Source organism: Artemia franciscana, chromosome 13 (genome assembly GCF_032884065.1).
Source record: "Artemia franciscana chromosome 13, ASM3288406v1, whole genome shotgun sequence".
Taxonomy (NCBI): Eukaryota; Metazoa; Arthropoda; class Branchiopoda; order Anostraca; family Artemiidae; genus Artemia; species Artemia franciscana.
In genome coordinates, this window is record NC_088875.1 from 45,824,617 (window position 1) to 45,848,560 (window position 23,944).

Here is a 23,944-nt window from a genome sequence, read left to right on the forward strand (position 1 = left end):
CGAACCCCTTTATGTAGGGAATATTTTGTGTTCATTTTAAGTTTTAATGCTGCTCATTACTTCCAGTTGAAAAAAATTATTTATTTTCTCATTGTTTTTTTTTTTTAATAATGCTAGAAAATCCTGCCCCCCTTCATGGAAATTCTCTTCCCTCATGAAAAAATTCTTCCTTGGAAAGATCCTCCCACGTAACCTCCTACCCGCGACCCACCCCAACGCGAAAAAGTCCCCCTGAAAACGTCTGTACACTTCATAATTAACAATTACTATATGTAAAGAATGGTCAAAGTTTGTAACTTGCAGCCCCTCCCCCGGAGACTGGGGGAGGAGGATTAAGTCATCTCCAAAGACATAGTTATTAAGTTTTCGACTAAGCTGAATAGAATGGCTATCTCAAAATTTTTATTAGGTAAAAAAAAAAAAACAGCAAAAGAAACACAACATTTCGTTGCCACGAACTGTTTGATAGAGCCTAATCTCAGATTTGAGATCTATTCTAATCATCTTGGGGGAAAAAGCTGAGTTTGGATGTCTTTCAATTGTTACGATTACGCCTCCGCACCTGAAAATGGGATGAAGAAAGTTTTATAGAAGAACGCAAAAATAAATACCAGATTGGATATTAGAATAGAAAAGTTAAATTCTAAAAGATAAGTGAAAATTAAAAGATAATTGAACAAGTGGAAAGGTAATTAAATATTAAGGTGGCTAAAAATAAAAATATCAAGTAGAAAGAAAGCAACAAGCATGGACAAATATGAAGATAAAAGAAGGGAGGCGGTCGTTTCAAAAAGGAGGTAGAAAAAAGCAAAAATGTAAATCCAGTTTATCCCAAAACTATTTTCTTAAAATTTTATTAAGTTTGATCTAAATAATATAATCAGCTGATTCATTTCGTAAATAATAAGCACAAAGCAACAGCCGTAACATGTAAAGTGGACGCTTAGATCTTCAGTATAATGACGTTCAGTACCATCTATACCATGGGAACCCACAAGGAAGGGATAGAGGAGGATCTCCATATAGTAGCACCCATTTAATCATGGCAAGAGGGGTGGGGGAGAATAAGCCTGCAATTATTCCTGAGAGAGAGAGAGATAAGCTTGAAAAAATCCTTCTTTCTTGAAAAATTTTCATAATGTTGTTATGCATAAAATAAAAGAATTCAGAGGCAAGGCTATAGCGTTGCCTATAATAAAGGACATACGGCTCCAATGTTTTATTATTTTTTTCCCCATAGTCACTTCATATGGAAGGTGTCGTCGCATAAACTTTGGAGAGGGCTCATTTGATCGGAAATCGGAAGTTCTAGTACCCTTTTGGAGAGTTGAAAGTGATCGGAGAGCATCTTGACCCCCTCCAAGCCTTTTTTCCCCAAATGCATTTGATAAAAAATTTGATATAGCCATTTTGTTAGAAATGGTTCAAAGGTCAAATAAGAAAAACTCCAGTGTTGACACGACCCCCAGGAGCCCGGGGTGAGGCGTTCTAAGCTATACCCTGGGGGTATTTGTGGTTCTTATGGAAGGAATGCTCGTATAAACTTTTTAGAGGGATCATTTGATTGGAAATTGAAAGTTTTTGTTCACTTTTTAAGATTCAAAAGTGATCAGAGGGCAACTAGCCCCCCCCCTACATCCTTTTCTCCCAAACCCATTCAATACAAATATTAATTTGGCCATTAAAAAAAAAGTTCAAAAAGTAGATAACAAAAACTTCGGTGTCGACGCAACCCCCGAGGGCCCAGGTGGCAGGTGTTTTAAGTTGTGTGTCCTGGGTGCATATATGCTTCTTATGAAAGGGATGCTCGTATAAACTTCAGAGAGGACTCATTTGATTGGAAATTGAAAGTTCTAGTTCACTTTTTAAGTGGTAAAAGAGATCTGAGAGCAACTAGCCCCCCCCCTACGCCATTTTTCCCCAAATCCATCTGATAAAAATTTTGAGATAGTCATTCTGTTAAAAATAGCTCAAAGGTCAGATAAGGAAAAACTCAGGTGTCGACGCAACCCCTCCCCCAGGGCCCGGGGGCAAGCGGTGTAAGTTATGCTCTGGGGGTATATATAGTTCTTCTGGAAGGGATGCTCGTATAAACTTCAAAAAGGACTTATTTGATTGGAAATTGAAAGTTCTAGTTCACTTTTTAAGAGTCAAAAGAGATCAGGGGCATCTAGACCTCCCCCCCTCCACACCCTATTTTTTTCAAACCAATCCGATATGAACTTTAAGATAGTCATTTTTAAAAATAGTTGAAAATAGCTCTTGGACCATATACGGTTCTTATGGAAGGGATGCTCGTAAAAACTTCGGAGAGGCCTCATTTGATTGGAAATTAAATGCTCTAGTTCACTTTTTAAGAGTCAAAAGACATCCGAAGGCAACTAGCCCCCTCCCCTCTTGCCCTTTTTTCCCCAAACCCAACCGATACAAATTCGTTTGTTAAAATGTAAAATAAAATTTACATCTAATTAATGGTATCTTCACTACAAACAAAGGCTACTGCCCGTTTCCCTAACGGTAAAAATGTTCTACTAATTAAATAACTAATTCGCTTAGAATTATAATTCTCTTACTGTGTGGCTACAAAGTTCCGCAAGATTAGTTTATTTCTATTTTATTATAGTAATTGGGAGAACAGGATTCAAACACAAGTGAGAATTGGATTAAGGATTGGTTGTCAGACCACGGTTGTTTTCAGGGAGTAGGGGTCATGTAAGTCTACTGAATGGTGTCTTCAGTACAAACAAGAGTATGGTTTACTGCCCATTTCTGTAACGGTAAAAGCCCTACTGTGTATTTGGCGCTTTACTAAGAGGAATTATATTACGAATATTGTAATATAATAAGAACAAATTTAATAATAAGAACAAATTTTGTTATAATTACAACATTGAGAATAAAATGAAAATTGCAGTGAAACCAGACCAGAATTTACCAATAGGCCCACAAGGCTCTGTGGCTTTCATTATTCCCGAAGTTTTAGGGATTTCCCCCAAAAAATCTTGCAAAATCGAAGCATCAAAAACGCTTGGACCTAGAGGCGTCAAAGCTTTAAATCTGGCCTGCGTGAAACACAATCTTGTACCTAAGCTGTCAATTTATTTTTAGAATAAAGAAAAACATTTGAAATAGGGAATTTGAAAACTTAAACTTCGGTAATCAAAAACGAACAGAAATTAATTTAAGAAAAAAATCTCTGGAAAGGAAGTTTTTCAAAGAAAAGTAAAAGTCATATTAAACTTAAAATCAAAAGAAATAGAAACCTACGATAACTCAAACTCAAAACAACCAAAAATTGCTATCAAAGAATAAATGAAACCCAAAACGAACAGAAATTAAATAAACAATCATAGCAAAACAAACAATAGGTACTAATATAAATGAATAAATAAATCTCAAAACGAGTAAAGCTTAAGTTGAAAATGAAAATGTAATCAAGCTTAAAACGAACAAAATGTTTTGCTATTGAGGCATAAATGATACCCAAAACGAACAGAAACTAAACCAACAATCGTAGCAAACAAACAAACAATAGTTACTACTACAAATGAGTAAATAAATTTAAAAACGAGTGAAACTTAAATTGAATATGCAGATCCAGCTTGAAACGAACAAAAAACTACAAATAAGAGTTTGGGTTTTGCTTCCTTTTTTCACTATAAAAGTCTAAATCCTACTGCGTCATTGGCGCTTTACTGAAAATGAAATATATTACAAACATTTTCTTTTGAACTTGCTAAAACATTGAAAATAAACATAAAAATTACAGTAAAATTAAATTTTAAACTGAAAAGCTTTCAGCATCAATATCATTATATATCAAATATTTAGTTTAATATTATTAGTTCTTCCCAAGACAGTTCAAGACAAATATAGCTTCACTATAAACAAGAGTTTGGATACTGCCCCCTTCTCTAACTGTAAAAGTCTAAGGCCTACTACGTCATTGGTGCTTCACTGAAAATAAATATTACAGATCTCTTCTTTTCCAGTTATTGCAGCATTAAAAATAAAAATAGAATTACAGTCAAATAATTTCTAGAACTGATGATCTTTCAATAATTAATTGTATTAGTAAAGCGCCAGTTACGCAGTTGATTTTAGACTTTTACAGTGAAAGAAGGAGGCAAGATCCAAACTCTTCTTTGTAGAGATTTTTTTTTTGGTTTCAGGCTGGATTTGCATATTCAATAAGTTTCACTTGTTTTTAGATTAGTTACTATTGTTTGTTTGTTTGCTATGATTGTTTATTTAATTTCTGTTTGTTTCGGGTTTCATTCGCGCCTCAATAGCAAAATATTCTTACTCGTTTTGAGATCTATTTGGTCATTTATATTGGTACCTGCTGTATTTTGTTTTTTGCTATGATTGTTTATTTAATTTATGTTCGTTTTGGGTTTAATTTATTCTTTAATAGTAACTTCTGATTGTTTTGAGTTTGAGTTATTGTAGGTTTCTATTTCTTCTGATCTTAAGTTCAATATGGCCTTTACTTTTCTTTAGAAAACCCCTTTTTCGGAAAGATTTTTTTTTTTAAATCAATCAACAGGAAAAGATTGCAAAGTGAAATGCCCGGCAATAGATTGAAAGAATTTGTTCTTCTTTAGAAAATTTGGACACAGTAAAATTGTGTACCACATAAAAAACCAGAAACTGACAAACCTTGCACCGAAACTACATTTAAAGTAAATAAAATAAAATTTCGAACCTTTATTTAATCTTGGGACTAGAATATTTAGTAAATCTGCCTGTCATGAGTTTTAGCCAATGTTTATTCATGGCGATATGCGTATTAACGTGCTGAGAATATTAAGAAATAGAAAAAAAGAAGTAATTCATGAATTGGGGTCTTCCAAATAAATGCTCTAATGGGGATGTGATGATGTTTTTATTATGAACCACCTGTGCTCAAGTAATGGCCACGATTTAATTGTTTTTGGGAAATGATGAGTAAATTGAACGGGGAATTTTTTTTGATGTAAAAGAAGGCCCATTACCTGAAGTTCGTTGAGCTTAAGGCAATACATGGAATTTTTTTTCCGGGGCCCATTCTCGGGTCTCAATCGCCCTGCCTAATGTACCTAGTCACAATCTACGCGTGTCCCTGTCAATTGGCATGCCTATTAGTCTTGAAATTTCTTCATAGAGCTTTAATGCTGCTACTACTACTACTACTAGGAACTCACTGCAGCACCAAGCCGCCTGAGGCCACCTCAGCTGCGTTCGCTCCTCTTCCTCCCCAATCTGTTCAAAACTTCACTTTTACCCCCTCCCATGAAGTCCCTATTCTCTTCAAATCCTTTATTCTGACCCCTCCCCGCCCTGTTTGGGGATTAACTTCTTTTCATTCGACCCGTAATGGATAACCATAAAGCACATGGTTTAGCAATCCCTCATCTTTAATCCAAAAAATGTGGCCAAGATACCTTAACGTTTCTTCCATTATTTTATATGGAAAGAGTTTTAATGCAACATCTAAATGAGTTTTGACCCATCTCTATTCATGGTTGTACTCGTATTAATTTGTTAAGAATAGTAAAAACCGAAACAAAAAACAAAATAAAAAAAAGACAGGAAACATGCTTTTCCACTCAAATGATCTGAAGAGGATATAAGCGTATAGAAGTTTTTATTACAAATTACATATGCTCAAGTTTAATGGCCACGATTTAAAGTTTTGATGTGGAATGGTATTTGTATTGAGCGGGGAATTTTTTAACCAAGACTGGATTTGTCCCGTCTTATAAGTTTGTTGAGCTCAACTCACTTGATCGAACTTTAAAAACACATTTTAGTCGCCTATTCTTTAATATTTTTTTTTACTGGGGAGTGGTTTGAACCCTTTCTATATGTTACAAAATTTTCCAGCCAAGTCTGAAACCATAAGAGTTTTAGCTGTCATCAAACAGTTCATGGTAACGAACTGTAGTAAGGAGTGACCCGGCTCAATATTAACCAAAACTCTAAAAAATAGAATTTTTATATCAGTAGCTACATCAAAAGAATTGCATTTTAATGCTGATTTCAAATATATAAGCTTCATCAAGTTTAGTCTTACCCATCAAAAGTTACGAGCCTGGGAAAATTTGCCTTATTTTAGAAAATAGGGGGAAACACCCCCTAAAATAGAATCTTAACGAAAGTTACACCATCAGATTCAGCGTATCAGAGAACCCTACTGTAGAAGTTTCAAGCTCCCATCTACAAAAATGTGGAATTTTGTATTTTTTGCCAGAAGGCAGATCACGGATGTGTGTTTATTTGTTTGTTTTTTTTTCCAGGGGTGATCATATCGAACCAGTTGTCCTAGAATGTTGCGAGAGGGCTCATTCTAACGGAAATGAAAAGTTCTAGTGCCCTTTTTAAGTGATCAAAAAATTGGAGGGCACCTAGGCCCCCTCCCACGCTAATTATTTTCCCAAAGTCAACGGATCAAAATTCTGAGATAGCCATTTTATTTAGCGTAGTCGAAAAACCTTATAACTATGTCTTTGGAGACGACTTACTCCCCCAGAGTCCCCGTGGGAGGGGCTACAAGTTACAAACTTTGATCAGTGCTTACATATAGTAATGGTTATTGGGAAGTGCACAGGCGTTTTCAGGAGGATTTTTTGGTTAGGGGGAGGGGTTGAGAAGAGGGGGATATTCTGGGGGAGCTTTCCATCGAGGAATTTGTCATGGGGGAAGAAAATTTCCATGAAGGGAGCGCAGGATTTACTAGCACTACTTAAAAAAAAACAATGAAAAAATAAATATGAAAAAGTTTTTTTCAGCTGGAAGTAAGGAGCAGCATTAAAACTTAAAACGAACAGAAATTATTACCCATATGAGGGGCTCACCTCCTCCTAATACCTCGCTCTTTACGCTAAAGTATTTTTAGTCTACGGCTTTTGTGATTCAGGGGTCATTCTTAATGAATTGGGACAAAATTATATCTTTTACTAATAAAAAGATTCGTAAAAAATTAAAAGTTCTAGTTGCCTTTTTAATTAACCAGAAAATTGGAGGGCAACTAGGGTTCCTCCCCCGCTCTTTTTTTTTTATCAAAATCATTCGATCAAAATTATGAGAAAGCTATTTAGCCAAAAAAAAAAAAAAAATAAAAAAAAAAAAATAAAAAAAAATATGCAAATTTCGTTTTAATTATTCCTCTGCGGAGAGCCAAAATCAAAACATGTATTGATTCAAAAACGTTCAGAAATTAAATAAAAAAAATCAAGTTTTTTCAACTGAAAGTAAGGAGCGACATTAAAACTTAAAACGAACAGAAATTACTTCGTATATGAAAGGGGCTGCTTCCTCATCAACGCCCCGCTCTTTACGCTAAAGTTTTTTATTGTTTTAAAGAGAAGAGTTGAGAGAAAGAGTCAAACTTTAGCGTAAAGAGTGGGGCAATGATGAGGAAGCAGCCCCTTTCATATACGAAGTAATTTCTGTTCGTTTTAAGTTTTAATGTCGCTCCTTACTTTCAGTTGAAAAAACCTGTTTTTTTTAATTTAATCTTTAAAAAATCCAAGATATAATCGGTTTTTATGGCATTTGGTATTAACCAAGTAACATATAGCAATCGTAAATTCTGCCGGTCTGTCTGTCGGTCTGTCTGTCGTAACCGGTTTTGCTACTTTAGGCACTTCCAGGTAAGCTAGGACAATGAAATTTGGCAAGCATATCAGGGACCGGACCAGATTAAATTAGAAATAGTCGTTTTCCCGATTCGACCATCTGGGGGGGGGAGTGGGGGGCCGGTTAATTCGGAAAAATAGAAAAATGAAGTATTTTTAACTTATGAGCGGGTGATGGGATCTTAATGAAATTTGATGTTTGGAATGATATAGTGTGTCTGAGCTTTTATTTTAAATCCCGACCGGATCTGATGGTATTGGGGGGAGTTGGAGGGGGGAACCTAAAATCTTGGAAAACACTTAGAGTGGAGGGATCGGGATGAAACTTGATGAGAAAAATAAGTACAAGTCCCAGATATTTGATTGACATAATATGAACGGATCCGCTCTCTTTGGGGTAGTTGGGGGGGTGTATTTCTGAAAAAATAGAAAAAATGAGGTATTTTTAACTTAAGAACGAGTAATCGGATCTCAATGAAATTTGATTTTTAGAAGGATATCGTGTCTTAGAGCTCTTATTTTAAATCCTGCCCGGATCTGGTGACATTGGGGGGGATTTGGGAGGGGGAAACCTAAAACTTGGAAAACACTAAGAGTGGAGGGATCGGGATGAAACTTGGTGGGAAAAATAAACACAAGTCCTAGATACATGATTGACATAAACGGAACAGATCCGCTCTCTTTGGGGTAGTTGGGGGGGGGTTATTTTTGAAAAATTAGAAAAAATGAGGTATTTTTAACTTACGAACGGGTAATCGCATCTCAATGAAATTTGATATTTAGAAGGATATCGTGTCTCAGAGCTCTTATTTTAAATCTCGATCGGATCTGGTGATATTGGGGGGGGGTTGGGAGGGGGAAACCTAAAACTCGGAAAAGACTTAGAGTGGAGGGATCGGAATGAAACTTCTTGGGAAAAATAAGCACAAGTCCTAGATACATGATTGACATAATTGGAACGGATCTGCTCTTTTTGGGGTAGTTGGAGGAGGGATTAATTCTGAAAAATTAGAAAAAATGAGGTATTTTTAACTTTCGAACGGATGATCGGATCTCAATGAAATTTGATATTTAGAAGGATATCGTGTCTCAAAGCTCTTATTTTAAATCCTGACCGAATCTGGTGACATTGGGGGAAGTTTGGGGGGGGGGAACCTAAAATCATGGAAAACGCTTAGATTGGAGGGATCGGGATGAAACTTGGTTGGAAAAATAAGCATAAGTCTTACATTCGTGATTTTTATCATTGGAACGGATCTGCTCTATTGAGGGGGGGGGGGGGTTAATTCTGAAAAATAAGAAAAAATTACGTATTTTTAACTTACGAAGGAGTGATCGGATCTTCATGAACTTCATATTTAGAAGGACCTCGTAACTCAGATCTCTTATTTTAAATCTAAACCGGATCAAGCGTAATTGGGGGGGGGGGGGTTGGGGGACCGGAAATCTTAGAAAATACTTAAAGCGGTGAGATCAGGATGAAACTGGATGGGAAGAATAGAAACCTGTCTAAGATACGTGACTGACATAACTGGACCGGATCTGCTCTCTTTGGTAGAATTGGGGGGGGGGGTAATTTTGAAAATTGAGGTATTTGTAACTTACGAAAGGGTGACTAGATCTTAACGAAATTTCATATTTAGAAGGATTTTGTGCTTTAAAGTTCGAATTTTAAATTCCAACCAGATCCTGTGACGTTGGGGGGAATTGGAGGGGGAAATCGGAAATCTTGGAAAACGTGAAGATTGGGGTATTTCTATCTTACGAATAGATGATCGTATCTTAATGAAAATCGATTTTTAGAAGGAATTCATGTCTCAGAGCTCTTATTTCAAATCCTGACCAGATCTTTTAACATTGGGGGAGTTGGAGGGGGAAATCTTGGAAAAACACTTGGAGTGGAGGAATCGGGATGAAGTTTGGTGGATAGAATAAACAAATGTCCTTGATACGTGATTGACAGAATCGTACTGGATTCACTCTCTTTGGAGGAGTTGGTGGGAGGGGTTCAGTGATTTGGCGAGTTTGGTGCTTCTGGACGTGCTAGGACGAAGAAAATTGGTAGGCGTGTCAAGGAGCTGCACAATTTGACTTGATAAAGTCGTTTTCCCAGATTCGACCATCTGGGGGGCTAAAGGGAGAGGAAAATTAGAAAAAAATAGGTATTTATAGCTTACGAGTGGGTGATCTGATCTTAATTAATTTTGATATTTAGAAGGACATCGTGACTCAGAGCTCTTATTTTAAATCCTGACCGGCATTAAGCCTCTTATTTTCCTTTTTAAATCAATCTATTGATTCATAGAATTTTGTTAGAGCTCATACCATATGATCTCTTGGCTCTTAGCTCTTTTCGCCTCGTCACAAGTGCCATATGAGCTCTTAGCTCTTGTTGGTTCTTAGATTAATTTTTTCTAAGAGGCGAAAAATGGACATTCAAGTATTCCTTCATTTTAAATTTTACGATCTCCAATATAAAAGCCTCGTCAAATTTCCCTACGAAAGTGAGGCCAAAGGAGGTTTGTGTAAAATACACCTACGAAAGTGAGGCCAAAAGTGGTTCCCTATCAAAGTGAGGTCGAAGCGAGGTTTGTGTAAACTATACTTACGAAAGTGAGGCCGAAGCGAGGTTTGTGTAAGATATACCTACGAAAGTAAGGCCGAAAGTGATTCCCTGTGAAAGTGAGGCCGATGTGAGGTTTGTGTAAACCTTTGATTTTAATACAATTCTACAGCTGTAACTTGCACCGAAAGGGCCAACCACTTGGATTTCCAATATAATTGGTTTCAATAGTTTCACGTCTATCAATTCTCAGAGCCAGACTATAAATATTATTTATTATTTATATAATATAATAGACTATAAATATATTATTATTTATAATTCTTATAGAACGATTTAAGTTTTCCTAAACGATAGGAAAAAATGATCATATTTAGCTTGTTTATGCAAGTCTTCTTAACGCGTTTCTCAGTATAAAAATTATATGCAAAGCTAGTTTGGAAAACACAATCCGGTAGGTGGATAAACCTTAATCTCAACTGTCGAATAATCACAGAAGTATTTTCGTGCTTTGAGATACCCAGGCGATGTGGTACCTTAAATAATCTCCTATCTCTTCCATTGAAACCTTTTTTAGTTCGCTTGACCAAACTATTTAGAATTGAGTGGTCGGTCTAGCCAAAACTTGTAGAATTTGGATAAGAGATTCGAATAAACGGCAGAAAACTAAAAGCAAACCCCCCTACTGTCCCAGTAATATTAGAAAAACCATTTAACTTCTCCCGTTGTGTCCTGGAGATAGAGATATTCAGATTTAATGAAACTTAAATATTAGAAAATGCGAATTTGGTTTTTTTATTTGTTTTGATTTGTTGTTTTATTTTGTTTGTTTTTTCGATTAAACGTATCAGAATTTTCTTTTTAAAGTTCAGAAAAAGGCAGCTTCTAAAAATACTCCAGCATATCTGCTGGGAAAAGGTTAAAATTTTATTTGTGCAATTTGACAGTTTTGGTAGTTCCCTGTGGTGCTACCTGCCATGCATAGCTGTATATGCTGTCTCTTTCATTAAAAATTAAATGGCCGATTTTTCCTAATTTTTTACGGTATACATGGTTCTGCAATTTCCTTCTTAACCAATTTAAATTATTAGATTTCAGTTAAACTATCTTAGGTACTTTAAAGACATTCTAGAGTAGCCCCCGAAGTTTTATGGATAACCTTTCCCTTTTGTAACTTGTGTTTTCTTTAATAATTGATATTTACATTTATTTATATTTATTTATTTATATTTATTATTTAATATTTATGGTGGCATAGAGGCCTCTATGAGAAACCAAATATTCGCATGAAGCGTCAAACTTTATTATATTCAAAATAACCATTGTACTATTCTTGTGATGAGGCTTTATCACAAACATCTCAATCTAAAAAATAGAACACATGTTCTTCAAGTTCTATTTCTTTTACCCCTGTGCAGGAGCTCGGCTTCATAGCCATCGTCACACTTTGAACATCAGCTTTAACAAGAGCTTCCCGAAGAGTTGCGTACTGAAAGCAGTTGTCATTGCTGTAGACAAATCCTTGCCCACGTGCGCCATCCTGGTTTTTTATGACACTTGGTATCTACCAAGTGACATATAGCGACCGCAAATTCTGTCGGTCTGTCTGTCTGTCGGTCTATCTGTCCAGGTTTTGCTAGTTTAGGCTTCCAGGTAAGCTAGGAAGATGAAATTTGGCAGGCGTATCAGGAATCAGACCAGATTAAATTAAAAATTGTCATTTTCCTGATTCGACCAGCTGCGGGTGGGGGGGGGGGGGCTAAATCGAAAAAATTAGAAAAAATGAGGTATTTTGAGATTACGAATGGGTGATCGGATCTTAATGAAATTTGATGTTTGGAAGGATATCGTGTCAGAGCTCTTATTTTAAATCTCGACCGGATCCGGTGACATTGGGGGAGTTGAAGGGGGGCCTAAAATCTTGGAAAACGCTTAGAGCGGCGGGATCGGGATGAAACTTGGTGGGAAAAATAAGCACGAGTCCTAGACACGTGATTGACATAACCAGAACGGATCCGCTCTCTTTGGGGGAGTTGGGTGGGGGAGCTTTAATTTTGAAAAATTTGAAAAAAATGAGGTATTTTTAACTTACGAAGGAGTGATCAGATCTAAATGAAATCTCATATTTAGAACGACCTCGTAACTCAGATGTCCTATTTTAAATCCCGACGGGATCCAGGGTCTTTGGGGGGGGATCGGATATCTTGGAAAACGCTTAAAGCGGAGAGATCAGGATGAAACTTGGTGGGAAGAATAAGCACAAGTCCAAGATACGTGACTGACATAACCGGACCGGATCCGCTCTCTTTGGTGGAGTTGAGGGGGAGTAATTCGGAAAATTAAAAAAATGAGGTATTTTAACTTACGAACGGTTGGGCAGATCTTAATGAAGTTTGATATTTGGAATGATCTTGTGCTTTAGAGCTTTCAATTTAAATCCCTACCAGATCTGGTGACATTGGAGTTTCCGGTTTCCGAAATCTCGGAAACCGGAAATTTTAGGAAACGCTTAGAGTGGAGAGATCGGGATGAAACTTGATGGGAAGAATAAGCACAAGTCATAGATACGTGATTGACATAATTGGAACGGATCCGTTCTCTTTGGAGGAGCTGGGGGGTGTTAATTTAGAAAAATTAGAAAAATTGAGGTATTTTTAGCTTAAGAACAGATGACCGGATCTTAATGAAATTTGAAAAATTAGAAAGAATTCATGTCTCAGAGCTGTTATTTCAAACCCCGAGCAGATCTGTTGACATTTGGGGGAGTTTGAGGGGGAAACCAGAAATCTTGGAAAACGCTTAGAGTGGAGAGGTCGGGATGAAACTTGGTTGGTAGAATAAGCAAATGTCCTAGATACGTGATTGACGTAAACGGACTGGATCCGCTCTCTCTAGGGGAGTTAGGGGATGGGGCTCAGTGCTTTGGTGAGTTTGGTACTTCCGGACGTGCTAGGATGACGAAAATTGGTAAGCGTGTCAGGGAGCTGCGCAAATTGAATTGATAAAGTCGTTTTCCTCGATTCGAACACTTGGGGGCTGAAGGGGGGGAAATTAGAAAAAAATGAGGTATTTTTAACTTATGAGTGGGTGATCGGATCTTGATGAATTTTGATATTTAGAAGGACCTCCTGACTCAGAGCTCTTATTTTAAATCCATACCGGCTTTAGGCCTCTGATTTTTCTTTTAAATCAATCTATTGATTCTTAGAATTTTGCTAGAGCTCATGCCATATAAGCTCTTGGGTCTTGGCTCTTCCGGCCTCGTCACAAGTGCCATATGAGCTCTTAGCTCTTGTTGTCTTTTGATCTCGCCTATATTAAGCAACCTTGTGCGTACACCCTTAGATTTTCCAATTCCAATGTCTTCGAAGGAACCAAGTTCTCTAAATAATTCCCAAGATGATTGAACAATGATAGATTAGTGGAGAAATTTTAATCCCAAAGAATGATGAAGCGAATCCTTACTTGGATATGCATCACCATAGCAATATCCTCCTTAAGTAGAATATCAGATGAGTATACAAAAGGATATGTATTGTTTATAACCAAGTAAACAGTTGGCTAATAGGAAGTCTTGTCTTCAATTTGATGAAGTGTTTACTGTACACCAAACTTTTTCTTGAATATTAATTTGAAAAAAAAACATTTCCCTGTAAAAAAGGCTTTTCAAGAAAACAACGAGCGTTATTGAAATATAAAACAAGCAGATTTAAAGGCATACAATAGTTCACTAATATAGACAGAAATTACCTCAAATAAGCATAGGGCCACATCCCCCATAACCGTCTAAAGACCAAGAGCGCTGTTGGAATCACATATTCGCGTTGAGGTCGCATGTTCGTGTTAAGATAGCATATGATTCAAGCTCTGTCGATGAAGTAAACCATTATAAACTGCTAAGTTACATCTAAAAGAAAAAGAGAGGTTACCCTTCAATACTACCGTGTTAAAAAGTGCGTTTTAATTTCATTGTTTTTTTTTTGTGATGTAGTTTCTGAAGCCGCCAACGTTAGTCCTTATGCCTGGAAAGGAAAATAGCCCAGCCTTTTAAAAACCGGGTTAACCAATGCTGAGTGACGAATCTAGACCAAATAGGAAATATAATTTCTGGAGAGACAAATAACCCCGCTTTTTTGAAACATGATTGGTTCTTTTGTGACAAATATTAACGAGTCACAAGCACCATTATTTTTGAGTTAAAACATTTTTCACAAGTAAAATTTGTTTCTCTGTGATCTTACTATCTTAATGTGTTCCACAAATACGTTACAATATTAATCCTCAATATTTTGAATTCTACACTTATGAAATATTCGAGTAGTATCCGCTTGTATTATCTTATCTCTTTCTTAGGTACACCCTTGTACCTTCTGGCTAGTTATTTACACATTTTGTCATTTTGGCCTAATTTTTTTGTCCTCCTATGCTTTGAAGCCTCTCCTGTACTTTTTCTACTTTCAAACTTACTATAAACTAAACGAATCTGCCAAATATCTTCGGATACAGAATCTGAATTTAATCTTTTGTTTAGATGAAATTTGTTGAAGTTATCCATTGCTTATTAAGCTTGGCGTTTCATCAAATGTCATTAGTGCTAATACTGCTTCAATTTTGAAGTAATGCTCTTCTAAGAAAACAGGGATTTGAAAGGCAACAGGGAAAATATGTATGAATAAGATTACACTACTGAGATCATTCAAACTAAGGAGACGACTAAATTTGGCAAAATTCTATTAAAAGAAGACAATTGTTGACATTTGTTGCTCCTGAAGGCTCATTTCTGAAGAAATTAAGTTAACGATGAAGAGCTAGACAGACGTACTGCTCTTTTAGCTCAAAATAGCCGTTTTTAATTAGACGTCTTGCACTAGATTTTGAACTAGGATGTTGGAATATTTTCAATATGTTTCAAAACATTTTCAAACTTAAAATACTTGCTGATAATACGCCACCTTTTCTGTGAAAATCCGGGTTGTACGCTTTTAACGCTACGTGTATGACACTAGCACAAAATACTACATCCGTCTAACCCTTTGGATTTAGCCAATATCAATGCCTCAGCTAGCAACAGACTGATCCATAATAACAATTGATCTGGTTGTCAAACAGTTCGTGGTAACGAACTGTAGTAATGAGCGACCCGGCTCAATAGTAACCAAAACTCTAAAAAATAAAATTTTGATACCGATAAGTTACATCAAAAGAATTGCATTTTAATGCTGATTTTAACTATATAAGTTTCATCAAGATTAGTCTTACCCATCAAAAGTTAAGGGTCATAGAAAATTTGCCTCATTTTAGAAAATAGGGGGAAACACCCCCTAAAAGTCATACAGTTTTAACGAAAATTACACCATCAGATTCAGCGAATCAGAGAACCCTATTGTAGAAGTTCCAAGCTTCTATCTACAAATATGTGGAATTTCGCATTTTTGCCAGAAGACAGATCACGGATGCGCGTTTATTTGGTTTTTTTTTTGTTTTTTTTTTGTTGTTGTTGTTTTTTTCCCAGGGGTGATCGTATCGACTCAGTGGTCCTAGAATGTCGTGAGAGGACGGATCATTCTTAAGGAAATTAAAAGTTCTAGTGCCCTTTTTAAGTGACCAAAAAGATTGGAGGGCATCTAGGCCCCTTCCCAGACTCATTTTTTCCCCAAAGTCACCAGATCAAGATTCTGAGATAGCCATTTTATTCACCCTAGTAAAAAAACCTAATAAATATGTCTTTAGGGACGACTTACTCCTCCACTGTCCCCGTGGGAGGGGCTGCAAGTTACAAACTTTGACCTGTGTTTACATATAGTAATGGCTATTGGGAAATGTACAGACGTTTTCAGGGGAATTTTTTGGTTTGGGGGTGGCGATGGGGGGTTACGTTGGGTGATATTTCCATGGAGAAATTTGTCATGGGAGAAGAGAATTTCAATCAAGAGGGTGCAGGACCTTCTAGCATTATTAAAAAAAAATGAATAAATAAATATGAAAAGTTTTTTTTCAACTGAAAATAAGGAGCATCATTAAAACTTAAAACGAACAGAAATTATTACGCATATGAGGGGTTTACCTCCTCGTAATATCAAGCTCTTCACGCTAAAATATTTTTAGTAATTTCAAATATTTATTCTTCGGCCTTTGTGATTTCGGGGTCATTCTTAAGGAATTGGGACAACATTTAAGCTTTAGTGTAAAGAGTGAGGTATTGAAGCGGGGGTGAACCCCCTGATATACGCAATAAAAACATAAGAATATGGAAGTTCATTACGTAAGTTAATTTGTAAGCTATATATATTTTTTATTAATGAAAATTTACTTAAGAGATTTAAACTTTTTGTTGCCTTTTTTAAGCAATCCAAAAATTGGAGGGCAACTAGGCTCTTCCGATTAAAACTATGAGAAAGCCGTTTAGCCAAAAAATAATTAATATGCAAATTTCGTTTTAATTATTTATTTGTGGAGAGCCAAGATCAAAACATGTATTAATTCAAAAACGTCCAGAAATTAAATAAAAAACAAGTTTTTTTCACTAAAAGTAAGGAGCGACATTAAAAATTAAAATGAACAGAAATTACTCCGTATATGAAAAAGGCTTTTCCTCCTCAACGCACCGCTCTTTACACTAAAGTTTTTTTTTTACTATTTTAAAAAGTAGAGTTAAGAGAAAAGTCAAACTTTAGCGTAAAGAGCGGGACGTTGAGGAGGAAAAGCCCTTTTCATATACGGATTAATTTCTACTCGTTTTAAGTTTTAATATTGCTCCTTACTTTTAGTTAAAAAAACATTGTTTTTTTATTTAATCTAGTTAAGATTGAAAATTTTCATTGTATGGATTATTATGGAGACACTTTCGCAAAATCTCATTACCTAAATCAAGTTCTGGACCCTTCAGTGGGTTACTGCATGTGAGACCTAACTTCAGGCCCCGTATTTCCTAGCTCTGATCAATCCCGCTGCTCCACTAAAGGACATTGACCATATGGTTCTTTCTACTTCTTCTTGTTTGGATTACTAGTGTGATGCTTTCGCACTATCTCGTCACTGGATCCAAATACTGGGCCCTGCAGCGGATTGCTGCTGTAATTTTGAACTCCAGTCCCCTATTACCAAGCAGAGATCAATCGCATTGCGCCACTACAGGACTCGCCATAAGGTTCTTCTTCTTCTTCTTGTGATTGTTATGGAGACTCTGTTGCATCTCAACACCGGAATCAAATATTGAGACCTACCTTATTGCTCTTCTTCTTTAACCATATGGTTCATCGTCTTCTTTTTCTTCAGATTAGTATGGAAATGCTTTCGCCAAATCTCGTCACCAAAATCAAATTCCAGCCCTGCAGTGTGTTGCTACAGCTTAGTTCGAACTCTGGGTTCCGTATTGCCAAGCTGAGATCAAACCCACTGCGCCGCTACCTGACAAAAAGGTAAATGCAAAGGATACGGCATTAGACTCTACAGTCCCTACCGGTGGTGCTGATCTCCGTTTCTTGGGCCTTCAGCCACGAAGTGCTATGGGGGGTTGGGGGCCAACCATCCTGTACTTTCGCACACCCTTCCTCTTTAGCTTCCCCAGATTTCTCCAGGTACTCATTTAGAGCTGTGTCGACTCTGGCTAAGCTTACAGAGTCACGCCACTGACCTCCGTCCCAAACTGAACAATTGGGTGCACTGGGATTCGAACCCGCGTCCTCTCTGACAAAAGATCCTGAATCCAGCGCACCAATCCACTCGGCCAGGACCTGACAATTACATGATAAACTCCAATACAGCATTTTTCTATGCCGCTAAGGGTTGATATTAAAGCCAACTGATTGGTTGAGCTTAACTTAGTTTCATATAATTCAAATAAACTGAACTGTATTGGTGGTGCTAACTAGCTCTAGAGTTTAACTGAATCCCAGTTTTTCAATTCAACTTTGTCACTTTTATTAACTTAAACACAACTTAATATAACAACAAGTCATACCAAAGCAAAAAACGAAACAAATAACAAAAGAGCTTGATAAAGGGACCGACTAGACATCATTCATGCCAATTCATCTTAGCAATCCTAGAAAGATAGGGGTGGGGGTAGTAACAATGATAATAAAGAGAAATAAATAAAGTAAAAAAAAAAACTAAAAAAGGGAAAACAGAAAATATATAGAAAAAGCAAAAACAATGCAAGTGGGAAAAAAACCTCTCAAACCATTAACATTGTCAATTTCCATTTTCCAAACTGATGAGCCATTGTGCCTGGTCACATGACTCGCTCTTGTTGTGTTCCGTGGCTCAGATGTAGAAGAAGAAGTACTCCTGGTCAAATAATCACGATAAAATGAATTAGGTATCAAAAATCACAACAAAATCTGGTACAAGGGCATTCAAACACTGGAATATAAACACTCCTATTTGACAATCTGTTATTTCAGCAACCTTTAACATACTAAACTGTCTAAATAGTGACTCAGTGTTATGAATACCATGATCATAAATACTATCAACCTTATAGCATTATTTTTCAGAACTTGAACTCACCTAAAATTGCAAAAAAAAAAAAAAAAAAAAAAAAAAAAAAAAAAAAAAAAAAAAAAAAAAAAAAAAAAAAAAAAAAAAAACACCCGAATCTAGCAATCATGATAATTTATGTTTGGTGCTGCTAAGGAATAATGCTAAAGTAAAATTTTTCAAGGTAAAAGTGTTGAAAATGGTTCAGAACTCCAATGCCCTGGCCAACTTGTATGCTAGGATGTTACAGTGTGTTCTCCAACACAGGTTTTGGTCCAGAATAAACCCCAAACACCGTATCTCTGTGACTTGTGTGAATGGTAGAAAGGCACGAGAAATGCACCAGGAAGAATGGGGACAGGAGTGGTTCTAGTAAACATCGTAAAATTGGTTTTGATTATGTTTGAGTTTATTCGTACTTAAAAAAAAAACTTCTTAGTGTTCTGATTGAAGAACCTTGTATTTCAGTAGTTTTTCATAAAGAATTGGAACAAAATTCAAAATTTAGCGTAAAAAGTGAGGTGTTGAGGAGGAACAATCTCTTCGTATACGTAATAATTTCTGTTTGTTTGAGGTTGCATTGTTGCTACTTTCTTTCAGTTGAAAACACTTGATTTTTTTATTTCATTTCTGATCATTTTTAATAATACCAGGAAATCTAGCTCCAACTCCATGGAAAAATCCCTCCTCCCCACGGATAATTTCTCTATACAGTTCAATCCTGGTGAAAATTTACCCCTGGCAATTACTGATAACATCTCTACGCGAAAAATTGTGGCGGCTCTAGGGCTCATGTATTTCCAAAGGCATAGTTACTCCGCTTTTTAACTATGCAGAACAAAATGGTTATCTCAAAATTTTGAGAAAAAAGAGGCGTGGGAGGGAGCCTATTTGCCCTTTAATGTTTTTGGTCACTTTACAAGGACACTAGAAATTTTAATTTACGTTTGAATAAGCCCTCTCACGATATTCTAGGATCACTGGGTCAATTCGGTCATCTCCGAGAGAGAACAAAAATAAATAAACACGCATCCGTGATCTTTTTTCTGTTAAAAAATATAAAATTCCACATTTTTGCAGATAGGAGCTTGAAACCTATACAGTAGGGTTCTCGAATACGCTAAATCTGATGGTGTGATTTTCATTAAGATTATGTGACTTTTAGGGGTGTTTTCCCCTTCTTTGAAAATCAGACGAACTCTCTCAGACTCATAGTCTTTGATGGGTAAGATTAAATTTAATGAAACTTATAAATTTGAAATCAGCATAATAAGCCGATTCTTTTGATTCGTCTATAGGCATCAAAATTCCGTTTTTTAGAATTTCGGTTAGTATGAAGCCAGGCCGCTCCTAACTTACAGTTCGTTGCCACGAACTATAAGTGTTGGAATGACGCGCTATAATTAAGCTCAACTTACCGAATATCCTGGGTGATAGCCTGGAGCAGTGAGTGAAGAAGATAGTTGATATGATAGATATAGCATCAACGGCTCTTTGACTCTTTCTCCTAACTCTGTTTTTAAAACAGTAAGAAACTTTAGCGCAAAGAGCGGGGCGTTGAGGAGGAAAAGCCCCTTTCATATACGGAGTAATTTCTGTTCTTTTAAGTTTGAATATTGCTCCTTACTTTCATTTAAAAAAACTTTTTTTTATATTTAATTTCTGGATGTTTTTGAATTAATTTATGTTTGGATCTTGGCTCTCCGCACATGAATAATTAAAACGAAATTTGCATATTATTTAATTGCAATTATTTGGAAGATTTTGAGAAAAAAGGAGCGAGGGAGGAGGCCTAGTTGCCCTTCAATTTTTGATTACTTAAAAAAGCAACTAGAACTTTTAATTTTTACCAATGTTTTCGTTGGTAAAAAATATACGTAACTTACGAATTAACTTACGTAAGGAACTTCTATATTCGTATGCTTTTATTGCGTATATGAGGGGGCTCAACCCTCGTCGATAACTCGCTATTTACACTAAAGCTTAAATTTTGTCCCAATTCCTTAAGAATGACCTCTGAATCACAAAGGCCATAGAATAAATGGTTGAAATTACTAAAAATACTTTAGCGTAAAGAGTTAGGTATAACGAGGAGGTAAACCCCTCATATGCGTAATAATTTTTGTTTGGTTTAAGTTTTAATGCTGCACCTAACTTTCAGTAGAAAAAACTTTTCATATTTATTTTTGCATTGTTTTTTTTTTTCAAATAATGCTAGAAGATCCTGCGCCCCCTTCATTGAAATTCTCTTCCCCCATGAGAAGTTTCTCCATGGAAATATCCTCCCACGTAACATCCCCTCAACTTCCCCCCTAAACCAAAAAATCGCCCTGAAAACGTCTGTACACTTCCCAGTAACCATTACTATGTGAAAACACAGGTCAAAGTTTTTAACTTGCAGCCCCTCCCACGGGGACTGCGGGGGAGTAAGTCGTCCCTAAAGACATAGTTATTATGTTTTTCGACTATGGTGAATAAAATGGCTATCTCAGAATTTTGATTCGGTGACTTTTTGGAAAAAATGAACGTGGGAGGGGGCATTGGTGCCCTCCAATTTTTTGGTCACTTGAAAAGGGCACTAGAACTTTTAATTTCCGTTAGAATGAGCCCTCTCGTGACATTCTAGGACCACTCAGTCGATACGATCACCCCTGGGAAAAAAAAAACAAATAAACACGCATCCGTGATCTGTCTTCTGACAAAAAATGCGAAATTCCACATTTTTGTAGATAGGATCTTGAAACTTCTACAATGAGGTTCTCTGATACGCTGAATCTGATGGTGTGATTTTCATTAAGATTGTATGACTTTTAGGGGGTGTTTCCACCTATTTTCTAAAATGAGGTAAATTTTCTCAGGCTCGTAACTTTTGATGGGTATAACTGATCTTGATGAAATTTATATATTTAAAATCAGCATTAGTTGCAATTCTTTTGATGTAACTATTGGTATCAAAATTCCATTTTTTAGAGATTCGGTTACTATTGAGCCGGGTCGCTCCTGTTTGACTGTCAAAAAAAAGAAGGTTTTCTGTCAATAGGCTCATTAAAAAAAATTCTTACTTTTCATGATATGTAAGAATTTTATTTGCTTATTGTACATGCACGAACATGTACAATGTACATGCTCATTGTTTACGCGTACAATATAAAAAGTATTTTACATTGTACATGCTCATGCGCGAACATGTGTGTAAACCAAGAGTTAACTCTGAAACTAGTCTGTTTTTCTGCATAGTAGTAATAGGAAAATAATTGTTTTCTACAGGCTACTATAGTTTTTTTTCAGTGACCATTGACAAAAGTAAACATTTGTTTTTGGACTACGTGACGGCCAAGTCGTCCAAAACATGTTTTGAATTATCTCATTTAAAATTTTCTTGATTAGACAGAAAAGCACTTAGACAGGTACATCATAATATGCAATGTTCTTTGTACGTATAAATTTTAAATAAGCCCATATCGCACTTTACATAAGTTCAGGTTATAAAAGAAAGAAACGGAAAACACAGTTCGATCTTTTGGGCCACGTTTTTTCCGTTCCTTCCTCAGTTTCTATGTGCTAAAAATGTTTATTGAACATAACTCCCCCGTATTTTGTCATTATCCTATCATTCAGAGAGTTACTCTTTTTTATTATACTTTTTATTGTAGTTTACTCTTTTTTATTATAGTTACTCTTTTATTATTGTTATTATTGTCGTTTAACGAAGTGGGGTTGGGGTTTCGGGGAAATCTCCTCTATTCTCCTCCCCGATTTTCGACCCGAAACGTGGGAATTTTTGAAGGTGTTTGACGAAACTTGCTCCTTGGAGATATTATTTCAAACTTTCAGGACACGCATAAACAGGAAAGTGTGTCCTCCCCAAATTTCCAAATTTTATGATTTTCCCCATCTTAATTTAGCCTACTGCCTATGCTTCTTCACAAACCCCTATTTCTTTATACTTTTAGGCTATTTCCCTGTGATTTAAATTTTTGCGTCCGTAATTGCCTCCAATAGCTATTTAAAAATGCTAGTGCCAACCAGCAACCAGAATTTTGCCACACACCCTTCTTCTATGTGCAGATATGCATATCCTCTTTTCAGTGTCTTGAAATTTAGTAAAAGTACTTGTGTGCCAGTTTCTCTTGTAAACTTAAGCAGTGATTCTCTTTTACTTTTAATTACAAATTTTGGCGTTTCCAAGGCTAATCCTACCTGGCACGTACGCAGGGGGGGGGGGGCTTCGGGTCCTTCTCCCCCCCCCCCCAAAAAAAAAAGAAATTGTGAAATGTTTAATTTCCTCGTGGTTTCTTGGGATTTCTGGGAAAGTAGGACATTTATTAAGAATCTAGATACATATTGTGTGAAGCCTTTTTTGGGATTTTACAGCAAGGAATTATCTGGTCAAGTCACTGCCCAATTATTAACCCATGTTTTGTCTAGCTTTTTACCCACTTTGAAGTAATTAGCGATTGTACTTTTTTTGTAAAGAGAGTTTGCTTTCCACAGCCAAAATAAATTATCCTTGATATTAGGGCGTTTATCCCCCTTTTCAGGATAAAGTACATCTTTTAACGGATCAATTTTGGAAACTATCATTGTTCATTAAAATCGACGTTTTCGCAATAAAAGAACTACCCCCCCCCCCCGCAGCACTCATATTGCACTATTAACCCTAAAATTTCCCTTTCAGTGAAATATAATAGATTAATCACTGGTTCTAAATCGCTATGAACATAACCTGAGCCTAAAACGTACTTTTGAGGCTTCAGTCTCCTTCTCGCCATCCGCTACAATACTACACATTAAAGTTAATCAGTATTTTCTGATATACGTGCTTTTTTTGCATTTGTTTAGTTACTAAATAAACAAAGTGCTACTTTATATCTGCTGTTTCGAAGGTTTTGCTCCACCTCCCCCCCCAAAAGAAAATTCCTGCGTACGTGCCTGACTCCTACATTTGTTCATTTATAAAAAAAAAGTTTTGCTGTCAGTGGGCTCATTAAAAAAAAATTCTTACGTACGTGGCTGACGTTCATGCGTGAACGTGTGTGAACCAAGAGTGAACTCTGAAACTAGTTTGTTTTTCTGCATAGTAGTCGTAGGAAAATAATTGTTGTCTACGGGCTATTATAGTTTTTTTGTTTTTTTTTTTACTTGTGTGACAGTTTCACTCGTAAACTTAACCAGTGATTCTCTTGTAGTCCTTTTACAAATTTTGACGTTTCCAAGGCTACTCCTTCATTTATTCAAAAACAACTTTTAATAAGGAGAGTGTCCTGTTGTCAAAATG

General features: G+C 36.3%; 1 protein-coding gene across 1 annotated transcript in view; it reads left to right on the top strand.

The window, feature by feature from the left end:
• LOC136034996 (vesicle-fusing ATPase 1-like) overlaps positions 1–23,944 on the top strand; it is a 267,443-nt gene that overhangs the window by 112,699 nt on the left and 130,800 nt on the right. The gene's annotated exons all lie outside the window — the stretch shown is intronic.